The sequence below is a fragment of the Rhinopithecus roxellana genome, chromosome 6, assembly GCF_007565055.1.
Source record: "Rhinopithecus roxellana isolate Shanxi Qingling chromosome 6, ASM756505v1, whole genome shotgun sequence".
NCBI lineage: Eukaryota > Metazoa > Chordata > Mammalia > Primates > Cercopithecidae > Rhinopithecus > Rhinopithecus roxellana.
In genome coordinates, this window is record NC_044554.1 from 2,035,927 (window position 1) to 2,054,023 (window position 18,097).

The window sequence follows — 18,097 nt, forward strand, 5'->3', positions numbered from 1 at the left end:
TTCTCAACAAGGTCCTGCCATATGAGAATATATGGGATTTGATCCAAGTGGCCAGCACGCCCAGGTAGAAAAACCTTGGACTTTACTTTAGTGACGACAGGAAGACAGAATGTCCCTTCAGGTGGCCACCCTACATTAAAGGCGGGCCATTCGGAGCGGCACAGAGTGATTAGCTTTCCCCTCCTGATTTCCACACTAATATCATGGCCCCTTGCCCTAACATCCTTGAAATTATTTATAAGGAGAGATAGGGGTGTGCTCTGGGTATTACCCATTCTGTAATAGTTTGTAGTCTCCTTCTGCAATAGAATATGGGTTAGAATTCCTGCAAAGGAAAACTGGAGTATCTATACTATCTAGCCGCGTGCGCACTCCGGAAGCCCGGGTCAGAATCAGTTCAGATAGAAATCTAAATCAGGCGAGAGCCAGGGGACGTCTTCCACTGGTCTCCGCTGGCCATCCTATAGCACGTCCGCCAGGACTGTGTCAGCTTCAGTTTCAGACCTCACGAGTCACAGATACAGGTTCAGAACAGACACAGACAGACAAGACAAACGGAGACGAGCCGGCTCACCTATCTGCAGCTCCTGGTAGATCCGTTGACCAGGGGTCTGGTGGGCTTGGGGAATCCCGGACGAGCCCCCAGATGTTATGCCCAGACCGTTTATTCCCCGAAGAAGACCACCAGAGTCCAGAGTCAAAGCCAAGCGGCAAGGATCTTTACTGCAAGTTCGAACTTGGTCCCTCTGCTCCACAGCATACAAGAGGGCCCCGAACGATGCATGTGCTCACTTTTTATAGCCCGATGTAAACAGGATATGTAAGGTTACAGAGAAACAAAGGAATTCTTTTGGTTACAGTATTACAATTGGTTAACATTTTAAGTTATACATTTAGCAGTTTTTTTATTGGTTCCTGCACTTTCAGTAAAACCACTCCACAAACGGTTGTGACCTTATCGGGGACTCTCCAGGTGGTGTTTTTCTAAAGTTGAGACAAATGGAGGAATGTTTGTACTGGGCCCAGGAAGTTGAGACAAATGGAGGAATGTTTGTACTGGGCCCAGGACTGAGATATATGGAGGAATGTGTTTGTACTGGGCCCAGGACTGAGATATATGTTTGATTTCTTACAAAAGATTTCTTTTGTTGTTGTTGTTGAATCTTTTACTGATCTGGATTTTCCATTCCTGCTATGGCTGTCTCTTGTAACACAATTAGGAGTAGGAAGGTGGGGGAAAATAAAGTAAGGAAAGGAACATACAGTGGTTTGGGTGGAACACATTTTTACAAGAATTGAGTCAGATATACTCCAGAAATGACGAAGAGAAAGTCAGTCTGAATCATGGAAAAAGGGCAAAACCTCAAAGAACCAGTCCCTCAACCCTACCCAATCATTTTTATCCTGAACATGTACAACTAACAACTACAAAATCAGAAGTAGAATTGCTAAGCAGAGTGTGTATATGTGTGTTTGGAGAAGGTGGGGGAAGAAAAGGTAGGGAAAACCAAAGTAGAAGATACTATGTTTGTGTAAGACTTTCTATATAAGCCCAAGTACAAATATAGTTTGAAAATTGAAGATATTAAAGTGATTGGAAGACAGAGAAGAAAAACAAAGACAGTAAGTAGAAATTTAAGGCAGAATAACAAACATGATGCTCTGTCACACTCCCTACCCACCCACTACCATGCTTCAATCACCCAAATGGTAAGAAACCACCAAAAAATTCATCTGCCCTACCCATTTTCCAGCCTCTAACATCTGTTTATCATTGACCCCGTTTTACATTTTCCTGGCACTGGCTGTTAAATTTAATGCCCTTGCCAAACCTTTCCCCATCCCAGTGACAAAGTGTTCTCTCATGATCACTTGTCCCTCATTCCAAGGACAAAGTAGAGAACAGCTGGTTTAAAATGAAGGAAAGGTACAAGGACTTCCCAGGGCCCCTCTAGTAAAAAGCGAAAAGCAATCATTACTTAACGTCAAATACTATTTGGGACCCTGAATGAAGACTGTTAAAACAGCAGGTCCTCACCTTAACTAAGGTCTTCCTATCCAATTGACACCAGCCAGTTACCATTTCCCTTCTTTGACCCATAGCTTTAACTGGCTGGCCAGCAACTCAAAGTGACAGACCAGATAGGTCTCTTATTCCAGAATTCCCAAAAACTATCAAAACAGCATGCCTGCTAAAGCCTGGCCTATATGGATTTTAAAAGCAGCAAGTTTTCTCTTTAAATTATACATTTTTGCCAGGTTTTCAACAATCTCTCTCTCTTTTTTTTTAATCTCTGTTCTTCATTCACCCCAAGCCTATAACTTCAGGTCATCATCCCTTAGCTGTCACCAACACTGGTCTTCTGTGGCACTCAATGAATCATAATTTGCTGAACTGTACCATGAAGCTTATAAGCAGTCCTTAATGGGATTTTGGTGCCTATAACCCAAAAGCACTCTACATGCATCACTTCTTTTCTTTTTCTCCTTCCTTCTCTGAGGCGTCTCTTTGATATTTAAATCTCTGGCTAAGTTCTATCTGATTCCCTGAAAACTTTTCCAATGATGAGATGTAGGAAAACTGTTTCCCTCCTGGGAAAGGTCAGATTGTGGGGAGAGGGAGGATGTAAATGTCTGAGACCTGAGGGAAGAGGAAATTGGTTCCTTCCCAACAGCCATTTTCTTGGTTTCTCTAGATTTCAAGGAGAGTCAAAGATAAAATGAGTATTTTAATTCAGTTTCAGAAAAAAAGGGTACATGACTTCGATGACAAAGCATAAAATTAAGAGGCTTTTCTGGAAATCCAAGAAAAAGAAATAACCATTAATATGTTCAATGATGATTTTCTGGATCTTCTTCTTGTGTCAAAAGTTATATATTTTCTCCTCAAAAGCAGCTGCTCCAAGAACTAACTAGCCCTCTTTATCTCCCTCTAGCTGGGACAGACTGATTCCCCTCCACCCCCACCTCTCTTCTTTCAATAACACTGCATAGGTGTTAATGGCCTGGGCTCTCACCAATGAACAGAATTGTCCTTTAAGCCAGGAACCCACAGGCAGTGGCACCCAAAGCCTTGCCCCCAGTCCCCAGGGCAGAAGCCACAGAGCTGGCATTGTTTCCACTGTCTCCGGAAGAAGGAGCCGAAAGCTGATCCTCAGCACAAATCCAAGCCCAATATAGAGACAGAATAACTGCTTCTAGGCCGAGAGTAGGCAAGCTGAGGGCAAAAAAAGGGGAGTTTTTGCAGCCACCCCATCTTTAGAAACAAGGGGAAAACTAGACCCTTTTCCACTATTATGGTCTACAAGGTACTCTACTGCTCCAGGGGGATCTGAAAGTACAAAATGATCTAAACAAATAAGGAGAACTTTTCCCAGGCTGGAGATAAGAATGACAAACAGAAAGATAGGTGAATGTAATAACGTAGGAAGATGATGCTGGGAACCTCCCTTCATCACATGGCTGCCAGCCCCATAGAGGACAACACAGTAAGAACAAGGACAACCACTCCAGACTGGTATAGCTGGGGAATCTTCAGGCCTTTTCCTAGGTCCCACATCATATGTCGGATCTCATATCTCATGTGTGATACATGAGAGGGAAGATGAGTGCAAACTTAGCTGTATGGATCAGTGCTGGCCCCAGACACAGGGACTTCACGAGTTCCAAATAAGATTCAAAGTTCCCAGGGGGTAACAGGGCTGACATGCCAAAAAGAGAGACTCCCGCACTCAAAGCAATACCAGTGCCACTGTGGCAGATGGACATCGCCATGGGAAGAGACCAACTGTAGATAGTGATGTGGGGAGATACAGGACGGTTTGAACCCATAATGTTCTTATTCCAGAACCACGCCATCTCTTCTTTGGCCATGGTTCCCAAAGGAATAACATTTCTGATACAGAGCTGAGGGCTAAAGTGGGCTCGGAGGCAATGACAACCAACATGTCTCAGCAAGAGTGCAGCCATCTTGGGTTTCGGTCTGGACGGAAGTCTGGTCACCGGAAAGATTAAGGCATGATTAGAGGATTGGAACTTCTAGCCTCCTAGGAGAGGAGAGGAGCTGAAGATTAAGCTGATCACCAATGACCGGTGATTTAGTCAGCCATTCCAGTGTAATGAAGCTTCCATAAAAACCCAACAGGATAGGGTTCAGAGAGCTTCCAGATACCTGAATACATGGAGGCTTCTGGAGGGTGATGCTCCCTCAGGGGGTATGAAACTCTACACCCCTTCCCAAAACCTGGTCCTGTGCAACTCTTTATCTGTATTTTTGGTAATGTTCTTTGTAATAGCCAGGAGACGCAAGGTTTTTTTTTTTTTTTTTTCTTTTTTTTTTTTCTTCTCTAAGCTCTGTGGGCTGCTCGAGCAAATTAATGAAACCCAAGGAGAAGTCATGGGAACCATAACTTGAAGTTAGGCATTCTGGAGGCCCAGAATTGTGACTCGTGAGGGGAGGGGGCAGCCTTGGGGACTGCACCCTCAACTTGTGAGGAATTGATTTAGAGGACCCCCAGCTGGTGTCTGCTGCAGGATTGATTGCTTGCTTATTGGTGCAGAAAAGTCTTCCCCTCATTTGGTCACAGAAGGTCTTCTGTGTTTGTTATTGTTGTTGTACTTCGAGAGCAGAGAAAAAATACATTGTGGTCATTTTTTTTTCCACACATAAAATGGGTAAGGGGGTGTTACAGTGCACGCTGTTCTAACTGCTCCTAGTCCATTAGTCCAAAAATCATGCTACATTTGACACTGCTAGCTTATGATACAGATTTTGTTAATGATACCAGTGAGACTGATAGGGTTCATTTAGGATTATAACTGTACACAGCAGTTCCTTTTAAGGACCACATTTTGATAATTCCCATTCTTCCTTGCATTTTATAAATGGAAAGGAGAGGCAGTAAGAGTTCTTAATGCATTAATTTCCTACCAATAGTATAGTTAACATTCTAGGATAATATCTAGGTATGGCCCCAAGGGAATACTTTGTAATAAAGCATCAGTCTTATGCCTTTTTAAAACACAAAGTCTAAAGCATGCAGAAAAGTGTGCACGGTTTTTAAAAATAAAGGTAGAGTTTTGCTCTGTTGCCCAGCCCGTTCTTGAACTTCGGGGCTCCTCAAGTGATCCTTCAGCCTTAGCCTACCAGGCCCTTTTATGCTTTCAGTATTCTATGTGTTTCTATTGTTGATTTAAAAGGTATTTTACTTTTTTCTTTAACAGTGGATGGGAGTTCTGAAGACTCTGTAATCAGGTAGGATTTACAGATTTTAAATATTTATCTGTTAACTAAGGGAATACAGGGAAAAGAAACGAACATCTGCTGATGGTTGCACCCTGCTGTGCACTCAAAATAGCACATCATATTATGTGCCTAACTCATCCCATATAGTCATCACAACAGCTTTGCAAAGTGTCTGTGCAATTACAACCTACTTTTTACTAATCAGGCAACTGTGGTTTAGAGAGGTTGATTCATGGGCCCCAATCCTATAATTAACAAATAGCTGACTCATAGAACAAGAGTAGAGATCTGATAGAGACTTGTGCAGCACTGGGATCAAGGTACACGTCCAAATCAGATTAATTCAGAAAGTCACATTTAGTTATATATTAACTCTGATTTATACATTTCCTTAGAAGTCTGATTAGTCCAATAATTTGTCCTATGTATTTTTGGCAGTTTCAGTGCTAACCAGCAACTTGTTTTTACCATCAAAGATTTTAGGGCAGATCTCATTTAGCTAGGCCACAGAACTATAGGTTTTACATAAGCAAGACCAGGCAAATTTTAGAGACTTATTGTAAGAATTATTTTATTTTAAGTGAAAGATATGTACATATCCATGTTATGTTACATATCCATATTTACATATCTGTGTCATGTTAATTATATTTATTGTTTATTTAGAATCTATGTCTAGATGATTTCTCTACTTAGACTTGCAAGTTTAGTTTTCCCATTAGTTTACTCTGCCTAGTTCCATGAAGCTTTTTTCCCTAGAGACTTTTTTCTTCTTCCACTAGTTTCTATAATCTTCTCTTGAGTTTGTTTGTTTGTTTGTTTGTTTGTTTGTTTGTTTTTGAGACGGAGTCTCGCTCAGTCCCTCAGGCTGGAGTGCAGTGGCGCAATCTTGGCTCACTGCAAGCTCCGCCCCCTGGGTTCACGCCATTCTCCTGCCTCAGCCTCCTGAGTAGCTGGGACTACAGGCACCCGCCACCACGCCCGGCTAATTTTTTGTATTTTTAGTAGAGACGGGGTTTCACCATGGTCTCGATATCCTGACCTTGTGATCCGCCCACCTTGGCCTCCCAAAGTGCCGGGATTACAGGCGTGAGCCACTGCGCCCGGCCTTCTCTTGAGTTTTTAACTTCTTCACTTTTGGAGTGTCTTTCGTTCTATTATTTTTTCCATTTCTGCCAGCTAAGTGTTCCTTTTTTTTCTGCAGACAGAATCAAAAGCACATAGAATTTCAGAATTTTAAGGAATCTTAGTGGTTAATCAAAACACCCTCTAGTACTTAAAACTATGTTTAACATTCTAGTCAAGTCGTTATTCAGATGGATAACCTGAAACTTAAAGAGGTTAAAGTGACTTATTTGGATATAGGAAGTGGCAGAAATGAGATTTGAACTCCTTTGAAAGCCCAGTCCTCTCCCTTCTTCATCATCCTGTCAGTGTGCATTTTAATAATAGAAAGGCAAGTTGGGAGTAGTGAACACAGTGGAAGAGGAAAAGAATGGAATCAACTGATTAACCCAATGGAAGAGGATAGGAATGAAAGGAGTAGGAGAAGGCCTAGTTTGAAGAGAACACTGAGTTAGGTAGGAATGAGGATTTTAGAAAAGAGGTCAGAATATTGGGGTTTATGACAAGTTTGATAGATTTTAGAAAGAAAAGGCACAGGATGTTGGGAGTTATCTAGAAAGGCATATTAAAATAAGAGATTCGAGGGAATCGCAAACGAGTGGCTGCTTTTTTCGTTGTTTAATTGGAGCAACTGACAAACTTCAGAGTTTCTATTGAATGATGGTAAAAGAATTTGAGTCACTGGGAGGAGTCTGTATAGCAGATAGGATTGTGGTATCATCTACTTTCATTGCAACTTACAGAGGAGTGGCTCAGAGCCCCTCTAGTACTAGGGGACTAGAGTTTGCTGAACTTGACAGATCTATGGCCCAGGGCAAGTGTCCCCTCACTTCTATTTCTTTTCCAATCTACTGACTTTTTCCCATGTCCATGCAGACTAGGGCAGAGGTAGAACTGGCTGTCAAATCAGTCATGGAGCTTCAGTTGGGTAACTGAATCTGTCATCTGCTGGGGACAGATGACAGACTCCATTTAGCTTATTTTCCAGGAGCAAGGAAATAGCTTCTACTCTTGGTTATTTGACCCTATCCTTTTAGGAATTTGTATTTCCATTGGCTGAAGATTTAAAGGTTGGAGATTGCCATAGAACCTTGCCTAAGAGGAATCTAAAAGGAAGGAAGATACTTAGATAGTACTTAATAATATTTAGGGACACAGAGCTGTACAACTACCAGGACTGTGTTTTTTTCAGCAGTCTCTCTCCTTAGGTATCTGAGTGCCTATAACGGTTGTTAAGGGCTTGCTAGTTTATGTGAACCTGAACAGGACGGACCTATTTAGGGACAGGACCTATACTAGGATTTTATAATTTTTAGTGTTTCAATATTTCTGGGAAGAATATTTTTAATAACAACATAGACATTTGTCCTCTGACTTTCGTATATTTAGCTTTCAAGTATTTCGAATGTTTCAAGGGAATCCTTGTAGTGTTTCAGGGTAAAGGTAAGCACTGAGGTCTTTTTTTTTTTTGAGACGGAGTCTCGCTCTGTCGCCCAGGCTGGAGTGCTGTGGCGCGATCTCGGCTCACTGCAAGCTCTGCCTCCCGGGTTCATGCCATTCTCCTGCCTCAGCCTCTGGAGTAGCTGGGACTACAGTCCCCGGCCACCACGTCCGGCTATTTTTTTTTTGTGGGGGGGGGGGGATTTTTAGATCACCTGATCTCGTGATCCACCCGTCTCGGCCTCCTAAAATGCTGGGGTTACAGGCATAAGCCACCACACCCGGCCTGCACTGAGGCCTTCTTAAGTGATTTCCATGCTGAAGAACCCAGGCTGCCATTTTTTGAGTGATGCAGATTAGTCTTTGAACCAGTGGTAAATGAAGAAGAGGAGACACTATTTTTCTACCTTGTTTTAAGTTATCAGGTTTGTTCCAGTTTAGGTATTAAAAATTATGTCAGCAATTAGTTGGATTTTCAGCTCAGCCTCTAGGACATACAATTTGTGACGACAAATTATTCTCAGACTATGCCAGTGTATTGGCTGCCATGATTTGTTATGGAACTACGCGTGGGTCTTTATTGACGATTTTGTAGATTGGGAGATGTGGAGATAGAAATAAGTAACTAAAATCTACAACAGTGGCCAAATTTTAATTTTCTTAAGCAACATTAATATACAGATAGCTGGCCTCTCACCAGATTTGTTTCCCTTTCTGTTTTTTTGGAGGTGATACCCAGGTATGGACCTGTAAATTACTTTTTTAAAGAAATGAACACCCTCATTTTTGTTGTATATTTTTGCTCTAAAGGCTTTCCGGCAAACAGGCGATCGATGATTTACAGCCTACATCGATAAGGAAGACCGTGATTGTGTTATCAAGGTAAAGTGCTCACACGTGAAATTAATTTTCTCATTATGACTCTAGTTTTTTAATATAATTTACTCTTAAAATTTAGCTGTGGTCAACCTGTCATTGTTTTATGTTTGTAATGGAAAGTTGGTCAGAGAAAAGCACTTTAAAGAAATATGAATAACTGAATTTGTAAAAATTGTACTTTGGTAAATAATACATTGTTAAATACTAAGAGGGTGTGTGGGTGAGAGAAAGAATGTGCTGGAAAATGATTACATTGTGACAGAAAAATTATATTTGGCTAAACTTTCTCACAATACAGGAAATTTGAAATGCTGTCAGGGTTTGTTTGGATAAGTATTCTTTCTGTGACTTTTAAATTCATACTAACATGACTTTTATAATCCTTATGCCTAAATAAATTCTTATAGTAATCATGGACCTTGAAAATATATAATTGTTTAAAATTATTATATATTTTTTAAACCTTAAAAATATTTAATAAAATATTTGTTATATAAAACTTGAAAACCACAGCTAAACAAGAAGAAAATTAGATAATCCACACTCGTGATGTCCTTGAAAGAACTGTCTACACTCATGGACTCAATTTTTTTTTCCATTCATTTTTGATCTCATAGCAGTAGTCTTCAACACCAACATTCCTCCGAAGTTGTTTTTCTCAAGGTTACCACTAACTTTCTCTCTAATAAATCTAGGCATTTTTTTCTTATACCTTATTTTATTTAACCTGTCAGCAATATTTATTTTATTTAACCTGTCAGCAACCTAATGGAGGACACTCTCCTCCATGACAGCGTCTTTACTTGGCTTTCAGGACCTCATTCCCTCATCTGGCTTTTCCACCTGCCTTTCTAGTCCATCCAGAATGGTCTGTTTTGCTTGCTCCTCCTCATCTTTCACTTTTTGCACATTGTCGTTTCCCAGGGCTCTGTCCTTGATCTTCTTTCTCATGACTTTTTCTACTGTGTATATGCTAGTGATTTCCAAATGTATGTGTCCGGCTCAGATTTTTCTCCTTAATTCCAGACCTCCTGTCAGCCTGCCTACTTGACATCTCTCTTTGGTTAGCTGTTGGGTATCACATATCTGTCAGGTCCAAAACTGGACTACTGACGTCTGTCCTCATACCTACTCCTCTTGTAGTCTTTCCTACTTGGGTGAATGGCAACTCTTCCAGTTGCTCTCCCAAAAACCTCAGCATCATTCTTGACTCATCTCTCTTTCTCTCTCTGACACCTCACATCTAACCTAGTTGCAGATCTTGTCAGGTCTACCAGTGAGCTGAGATCGTGCCGTTGCACTCCAGCCTGGGCAACAAGAGTGAAACTCCATCTAAAAAAAAAAAGAAGTTGCCTTTCATCAACTATATTCAAAATGAAAACAGTTTCATATTCCAGAACTGTAGAACTGTAAACTTAATTTTAAAGTTTTAGTCAAGATGAATCGTTTAATTCATCTTTAGAGATTTCTCAGGAAGATTTTTTTTTTATACTTAGTCTCAACCAGAGGAGTTCTCTACATAAATTATTTTTAAAAAATAATTGTAAGTTTTGTTTCTTTTTTTGGTATTTTTAGAGGCTTCTGCTCCAGTACTAACATAATCTTCAGTGGGAGACTTTAGTCTCTTTGTCAATTTTTGTATGTACATGATAGTAGTATTCTGTCTTTCTTCTTTCCTTTTTTTGTTCACTTTCTGTTCCTTGCAATAACAGTGATATTCTTATGTGTGTTTACTTCATCAAAATGTAATTACAATTTTCTGCTGGCAAATCCAGCTTTTTATATTAGGACTAAATATTAGGCTAAAAGTAAAGAAAAATTACCAGAAAGTTTTATTTTCAAACAAAATCATAACTAATAAAAAATTGCTGTTTTGTACTGCATCTATCTATCTATCTATCTATCTATCTATCTATCTATCTATCTATCATGACATTTAGATATTTTAAATTAAGGATTCCTCTCAATATGGTTTGTCTTTGTGTCTCCACCTAAACCTCATCTTGAATTTTAATCCCTGGGTGTTGAGGGAGGAACCTGATGAGAGGTGATTGTATCACAGGGGCAGTTTCCCTGATCTGTTCTCATGATAGTGAGTTCTTATGAGATCTGATGGTTTTATGAGGGACTCATACCCCTTCACTTCTCTCTCTCCTGCTACCTCATGAAGAAGGTGCCTCCTTCCCCTTCACTTTCTGCCATGATTGTAAGTATTCTGAGGCTTCCCTAGCCAGGCTGAACTGTGAGTTAATTAAACCTCTTTCCTTTATAAATTACCCAGTCTCCAGTATTTACTTATAGCAGTTTGAAAACAGATTAATACAGTGAATTGGTTCCGGTATAGTGGAGTACTGCTATAAAGATAACCTGAAAACATGGAAGCAACTTTGGAACTGGGTAATGGACAGAGGTTGGAATAGTCTGGAGGGCTCAGAAGAAAACAGGAAGATGTGGGAAAGTTTGGAATTTCCTAGAGACCTGTTGAATGGTTTTGACCAAAATGCTAATATTGATATGGACAATGAAGTCCAGGCTGAGGTGGTCTTAGATGGGGATGAGGAACTTGTTGGGAACTGGAATAAAGGTTATTCTTGCTATGCTTTAGTAAAGAGACTAGCGGCATTTTGCCGCAGCCCTAGAGATGTGTGGAACTTTGAACTTGAGAGAGATTTAGGGTATCTGGTTGAAGAAGTTTCTAAACAGCAAAGCATTCAAGATGTGACCCGTTGATTCTGAAAGTATTCAGTTTTATGTGTTCATAAAGAGATGGTTTGAAATTGGAACTTTTGTTTAAAAGGGTAGCAGATTGGGAGGCCTAGGTGGGCGGATCACGAGGTCAGGAGATCAAGACCATTGTGGCTAACACGGTGAAATCCCATCTCTACTAAAAATACAAAAAATCAGCCGGGTGTGATGGTGGGCATCTGTAGTCCCAGCTACTCAGGAGGCTGAGGCAGGAGAATGGCGTGAACCTGGGAGGTGGAGTTTGCAGTGAGCTGAGATCGCGCCACTGCACTCCAGCCTGGGCGACAGAGCGAGAGTCCATCTCAAAAAAAAAAAAAGGTAGCAGAGCATAAATTTGGAAAATTTGCAGCATGACCATAGGGTAGAAAAGAAAGTCCCATTTTCTGGGGAGGAATGCAAGCTGGATACAGAAATTTGCATAAGTAATGAGTAGCCAAATGTTAATTGCCAAGACAATGGGGAAAATATCTCCAGGGCATGTCAGAGATCTTCATGGCAGCCTGTCCCATCACAGGTCCAGAGGCCTAGGAAGAAAAAGTGGTTTCATGGGCTGGGTCCAGGGCCCTACTGCTGCATGCAGTGTCGGGACTTGGTGTCTTGCATCCCAGCCACTCCAGCTCCAGCTATGGCTCAAAGAGGCCAAGGTATAGCTCAGGCTGTTGCTTCAGAGGGTGCAAGCCCCAGGCCTTGGTGGCTTCCATATGGTGTTGGGCTTGTGGGTGCACAGAAGTCAAGAATTGAGGTTTGCGAACCTCCACCTAGCTTTCAGAGGATGTACGGAAATGCCTGGATGTCTAGACAGAAGTCTGCTGCAAAGGCAGAGCCCTCATGGAGAACCCCTGCTAGGGCAGTGCAGAAGGGAAATGTGGGGGTGGAGCTCCCACACAGAGTCCCCACTGGGGCACTGTCTAGTGGAGCTGTGAGAAGAGGGCCACTGTCTTCTGGGCCCCAGAATGATAGATCCACCAACAGCTTGCAGTGTACACCTGGAAAACCCACAGACACTCAATACCAGGTCATGAGGGAGCTGCCCAAGGCCATGGGAACCCACTCCTTGCATCAGCATGCCCTGGATAAGAGACATGGAGTCAAAGAAGATTTTGAAGCTTTAACATTTAATTACTTTGCTGCATTTCAGACTTGCGTGGGGCCTATAGCCCCTTTGTTTTGGCCAATTTCTTGCATTTGGTAATGGGAACATTTATTCAATGCCCGTACCCCCATTATATCTTGGAAGTAACTAACTTGTTTTTGATTTTACAGGCTCATAGATGGAAGGGACTTGCCTTGTCTCAGATGAGACTTTGGACTTGGACTCTTGGGTTAATGCTGGAATGAGTTAGCACTTTGGGAAGTCATGATTGGTTTTGAAATGTGGGGACTTGAGATTTGGAAGGGTCCATGGGTGGAATGATATGGTTAGGCTTTGACTTTGTGCCTCCACCCAAACCTCATCTCAAATTGTAAGGTGTTGAGGGAGCGACCTGGCTGGAGGTGATTGGATCATAGGGCTGGTTCCCCCATTCTGTTCTCATGATAGTGAGTTCTCACATGAGGTTTGATGGTTTTATAAAGGGCTCTTCCCCCTTCACTTCTCTCTCTCCTGCCACCTTGTGAAGAAGGTCCCTGCTTCTCCTTCAGCTTCTGCCATGATTGTAAGTTTCCTGAGGCCTCCCCAGCCATGCAGAAATGTTAGTCAATTAAACCTCTTTTCTTTATAAATTACCCAGTCTTGGATATTTCTTTATAGCCATGTGAAAACAGACTAATACACTCCCCCTCAAGACATTTTCCTGATTTCATCTTTCATGTTATATGTGCCTCGTGCTATTTTCAGAACTCCATTTGAAGGCAAGCATTATTATATTTAACAACAGAATCAGAAATACAGCAGAAATCTAATTATGACTTTCTTTCTTTTTTTTTTTTTTGAAACAGAGTCTCGCTCTGTCGCCCAGGCTGGAGTGCAGTGGCCGGATCTCAGCTCACAGCAAGCTCTGCCTCCCGGGTTTACACCATTCTCTTGCCTCAGCCTCCCGAGTAGCTGGGACTACAGGCGCCCACCATCTCGCCTGGCTAATTTTTTGTATTTTTTTAGTAGAGACGGGGTTTCACTGTGTTAGCCAGGATGGTCTCGATCTCCTGACCTCGTGATCCGCCCGTCTCGGCCTCCCAAAGTGCTGGGATTACAGGCTTGAGCCACCATGCCCGGCCTAAGTATGACTTTCATGTAATACAGTCATTGCTTGCATGCAGTGGACTCCAGCTTTTTAGTGTAGCATTCAAGTGTAGTGTGGCATTCATCTCTTATTCTTAGCTTCCAAGTATTTTACACTTTTCCTTTCAAGTTTCTAGGAAACACCTAGACTTCATGTGCCTAATCTTTCTGCTCACATTCTATTCTTTAACTGTAATGGTTTTCTCTCACTGGATTTCCCTTTGAGCTCCTCTTATATTTTGCCTCTTCTCTAAAGCATTCCTTGTGCTAAAATGTAACTTTTTATATATCAACTCTGTCATAACACATTGTATCATAATTGTATATTACCTTGTTTTTGAAGCATGGAATGCACATTTCCTTTTATGCTGCTTGTGCTTCATACCTGTTTTTTAAATTAATAAATTGACATGGGGAAGAGTTATAGTTTTACAAAAATTTGGATTTTTGTTAATTTTCATTACAGTTATTAAAAAACATTGGCTTTTTATAGAGTTTTAAAAGTAGTGGTTTTGCCTTGCATATGAAGAACGTAAAGAAACATAAAAATAAAAAATGGACCTCAAAATAATCTGTGATTATACCCATGTTAGAGAAGGCAGACCAATTTACTAGCTAATGGTCTGCTACAAGTAAATGATGATAGCAATTTAAGTGAAATAGGTAAGGATGAAGAAAGGTAAAATGTATAAGTCCTTTCTAAGAAATCTCTGAGAAAGAATGTTAACAATGATTACTTTTTCTGGAAATAGAATAGTGTAGTCTGCCAAAACTGGAGAAGACTCAACTGTGTCAATGCTATTGAAAGATTGATTATGATAAGGATTAGTGACTTTGACTAGGAGCAGGTTTCAATAAATAGTAGCCATAGAATGCTGACTGTAGTGGATGAACTTAGACTAACTCTTGAGAAAAACTTTGCTGGGAAAGGCAATAAAGAAATGAGTAATAACTGAAGAAAAATGTGAGATACTAGGAAGTTTTCTCTCTTTTTATATTTTAAAATGAAAGTTTATAGAGTATGTTTGTTTGCTTTGGGGAATGATTCATAAGAGAAAAACATGTTTATGAAATGTAATTTTGTTTGCATGTCTAAACATTGGCTTGAATTATTATCTTTTAAACATTTTTAGCAAACTAATTGTCCTTAGAACTTCTATTCATGTATAGTTTTATGTTTAGAGTTTTTTCCTTCAGAACTTGTTCAGAAATGTAACATATTAGTGTGACTGAACATGCAGATGATTACTTAAAATTAAACTATCATACACAGATTTTTAAAAATAATTTAATAATAAACATGCACACAGGCCATACTGAATAGAATTAAAATATTTCTTCATAATTGTACATATTGCACTACCTTTGACGGTAGCATCATGAATAACCATGATTTGCTAAGGTACTTACTCTAAAATATCAGGTATATCAACTTTATAGTTGTTTAGATTTTGGGGAGAAGGAAACAATTTTGTTCACGTACTTCAGGAAAGCAGACTATGGACAATCTCTCACAGATTATTACTTCAGGATTCTAAAGTTCTAAAGTGTCAAAACCATGTTTCCCTGGGCCAACAGTGTCCAGCATGCATTGTGTGCTCATTGAGTATTTGTTGAATCCATGAATAAACAGTTGAATAGATGAATGAATGAATGCCTGTTGGTGGATTTCTTTTAAAAACTAAATTTTTAGTTTTTTGAAAGTAGGTTTTCAAACTTGTTTCTGTAAAAACTATTTTTATTTCAAAAATGCAAGACACAGAAATTATTAGTTATAATTACAGCCAGAAATAAAATGAGAATGTGGATTCATCTGCTATCATATCTCTTAAAAACACTTGAAAATAAATACTACCTTCACAGCATATTGCAAAACACATATTTTGGAGGCAGAATTCTTGGGTTTGAATTCTGTGTATACTATTGACCAGCTGCACGGGATGGGGAAAGTTGTATAGCCTTTCTGTGCCTAGTTCCTCTCTTTATAGAATCCCTAATATGTTACCTACCTCATAGAACTGTTATGATGATTAAAATGAACTGGACACATGCACAGTGCTTAGAACAATGCATAGTGCCTGCATAGGAAGTCCTGAAAAAGCTAATGCCATCATTAAAAAAGGGTTACCCTCATATGAGAACATAAATAACATTTTCCAAATAAATTTTAGTGTCAGTTTTTATTGAAAAGGGCAATAATGAGAAGTCCTGGTATATTTCTTTCTATCACATAATGCAATTAACATGTTTTTCCTTTTGCCTTGATGTCAGAAAGCTTGATCTAAATTCAGTTGTTTGTAATGATATTATTATTACTATATTTTCTTTCTCCCTTAGTGTTACTCTTTGTTTATATGTGAAATTATTTTGTATGTTTATATGTGAAATTGTTATGTTTTACATTGCCTGTAAAAAAAAAGAGCTGGACACTGAGTGAATAGAAGAAATAACCTATAAATGCAGAGATGGTATATAACTAAACAATAATTTTAGATATTATTTGTATTTTATGTATTTATTGTTTGTCTAAAAGGAAATTTTTTAGGCCTCCAGTGAAAACATCTGATAAAAAGAACAAGGTATTGTAAAAAGTAAATTATCTGAAGCATTATTGTTAAAAAAGACCTACATTATAAAAGGTAATGTGAAAAACCAGAGAATCTTTTGTTATAAAGACATTTATTTAGAAAAAGGTGATTAAGAAACAGTAGCCATTGATAACAGTACCTTTTTAAAAAATCTGTTTTAAGAAGTTCCTGTGGTTTTGCTCATATAAAAGATGAATAAACACCACATCTGTACATCTAATACATGCTGTAAATATTTTGAGGACCTTTTGAAATAGAATTATTTATCTTACAGGTTAAAAGCCAAATATATTCTGTGAATGACCTCGACAACTTAACTTGGCTATCTGAAACATCCTCCGAGGATTGTGAGTTGCTTTACTCTAATTATGAGACTTTTATGTTGCTCATGAGCACTTGGAATGTATTGTAACGGGAGGACCATTGCATAAATATAAGGCCTTTTCGTGTATCCTACAGTAATGTGTGCACAGATTGCTTAGCATTGCACCACAGAGCACTGATGTGTGACAGTGCTGCTCATCTCAGAAATATGCTCATTGTTAAAATAGACTGAGAAATAATGTATATTGTACACTAAGGAACTATGATAACTCCACTGTACTTTTCTCAGTCTCAAAAAAAAAAAAAAAAAAAGAAAAGAAAAGAAAAGAAAAACTGCCAGCCAGGCGGAGTGGCTCACGCCTGTAATCCCAGCACTTTGGGAGGCCAAGGCGGGTGGATCACGAGGTCAAAAGATCGAGACCATCCAGGCCAACATGGTGAAAACCGGTCTCTACCAAAAATACAAAAATTAGCTGGATGTGGTGGCATGCACCTGTAGTCCCAGCTACCTGGGAGGCTGAGGCAGGAGAATCACTTGAACCTGGGAAGTAGAGTTTGCAGTGAGCCAAGATTGCACCACTGCGCTCCAGCATGGCAATACAGCGAGAGTCTGTCTCAAAAAAAAGGAAAAAAAAAAAAAAAGAAACTGCCAAATATTTTCCAAAATATTTGTACTATTTTCCATTCCCATTAGCAGTAAGACAGGTCTCGTTCTATATCATCACAAGCTCTTGGTATTGCTGTTTTTTAGTCTTTATTTTTAGCCATCTTGATGGGTATGTACTGTGCATGTCATTATGGTGTTGATATGCATTACCCTAAGGACTAACAAAGTTGAGCATTGTCCCGTGTGCGTATTTGCTTATTTGCCACCTGTATTACATCTTCTTTAGTGAACTGTCTTTTCTAATCTTGGTAGCTTACAAACATTTAAAAGTTAGATAGTTTATGTTATTTGTTGAGTTTTAAGAGTTTTTTGACCGGGCCTGGTGGCTCATGCCTGTAATTCCAGCACTTTAGGAGGCTGAGGCAGGAGGATCATCTGAGATCAGGAGTTCAAGACTAGCCTGGCCAACATGGTGAAACTCCGTCTACATAAATACAAAAATTAGCTGGGCATGATGGCGGGTGCCTGTAATCCCAGCTGTTTGAGAGACTGAGGCAGAAGAATCGCCTGAACCCAGGAGATGGAGGTTGCAGTGAGCTGAGATCATGCCATTGCACTCCAACCTGGGTGACAGAGCGAGACTCCATCTAAAAACAAAGAGTTCTTGATAGATTCTGGATATTATTCCTTTATTAGCCATGCCTTTTGCAGGGATTTTTCCCCAGTCTTTGGGTTGACTTTTTTGTTTTTTTAATAGCATATTTTAAACACAGAAGATTTTAATTTTGGTGAAGTCTGGTTTACCTGTTTATTTATGGATTTTGGTTTTTGTCTCGTATCTAAAATATCTTTGCCCAGCACAAGATCTCAAAGATTTTCTCCTCTGCTTTCTTGTATAATATTTATTTATTTATTTTTATTTTATT

General features: G+C 39.7%; 1 pseudogene; it reads right to left on the minus strand.

Moving 5' to 3' along the window:
- Positions 1-3,454: 3,454 nt before the first annotated feature.
- LOC104675882 lies at positions 3,455-3,969 on the minus strand (annotated as a pseudogene).
- Positions 3,970-18,097: the final 14,128 nt, after the last annotated feature.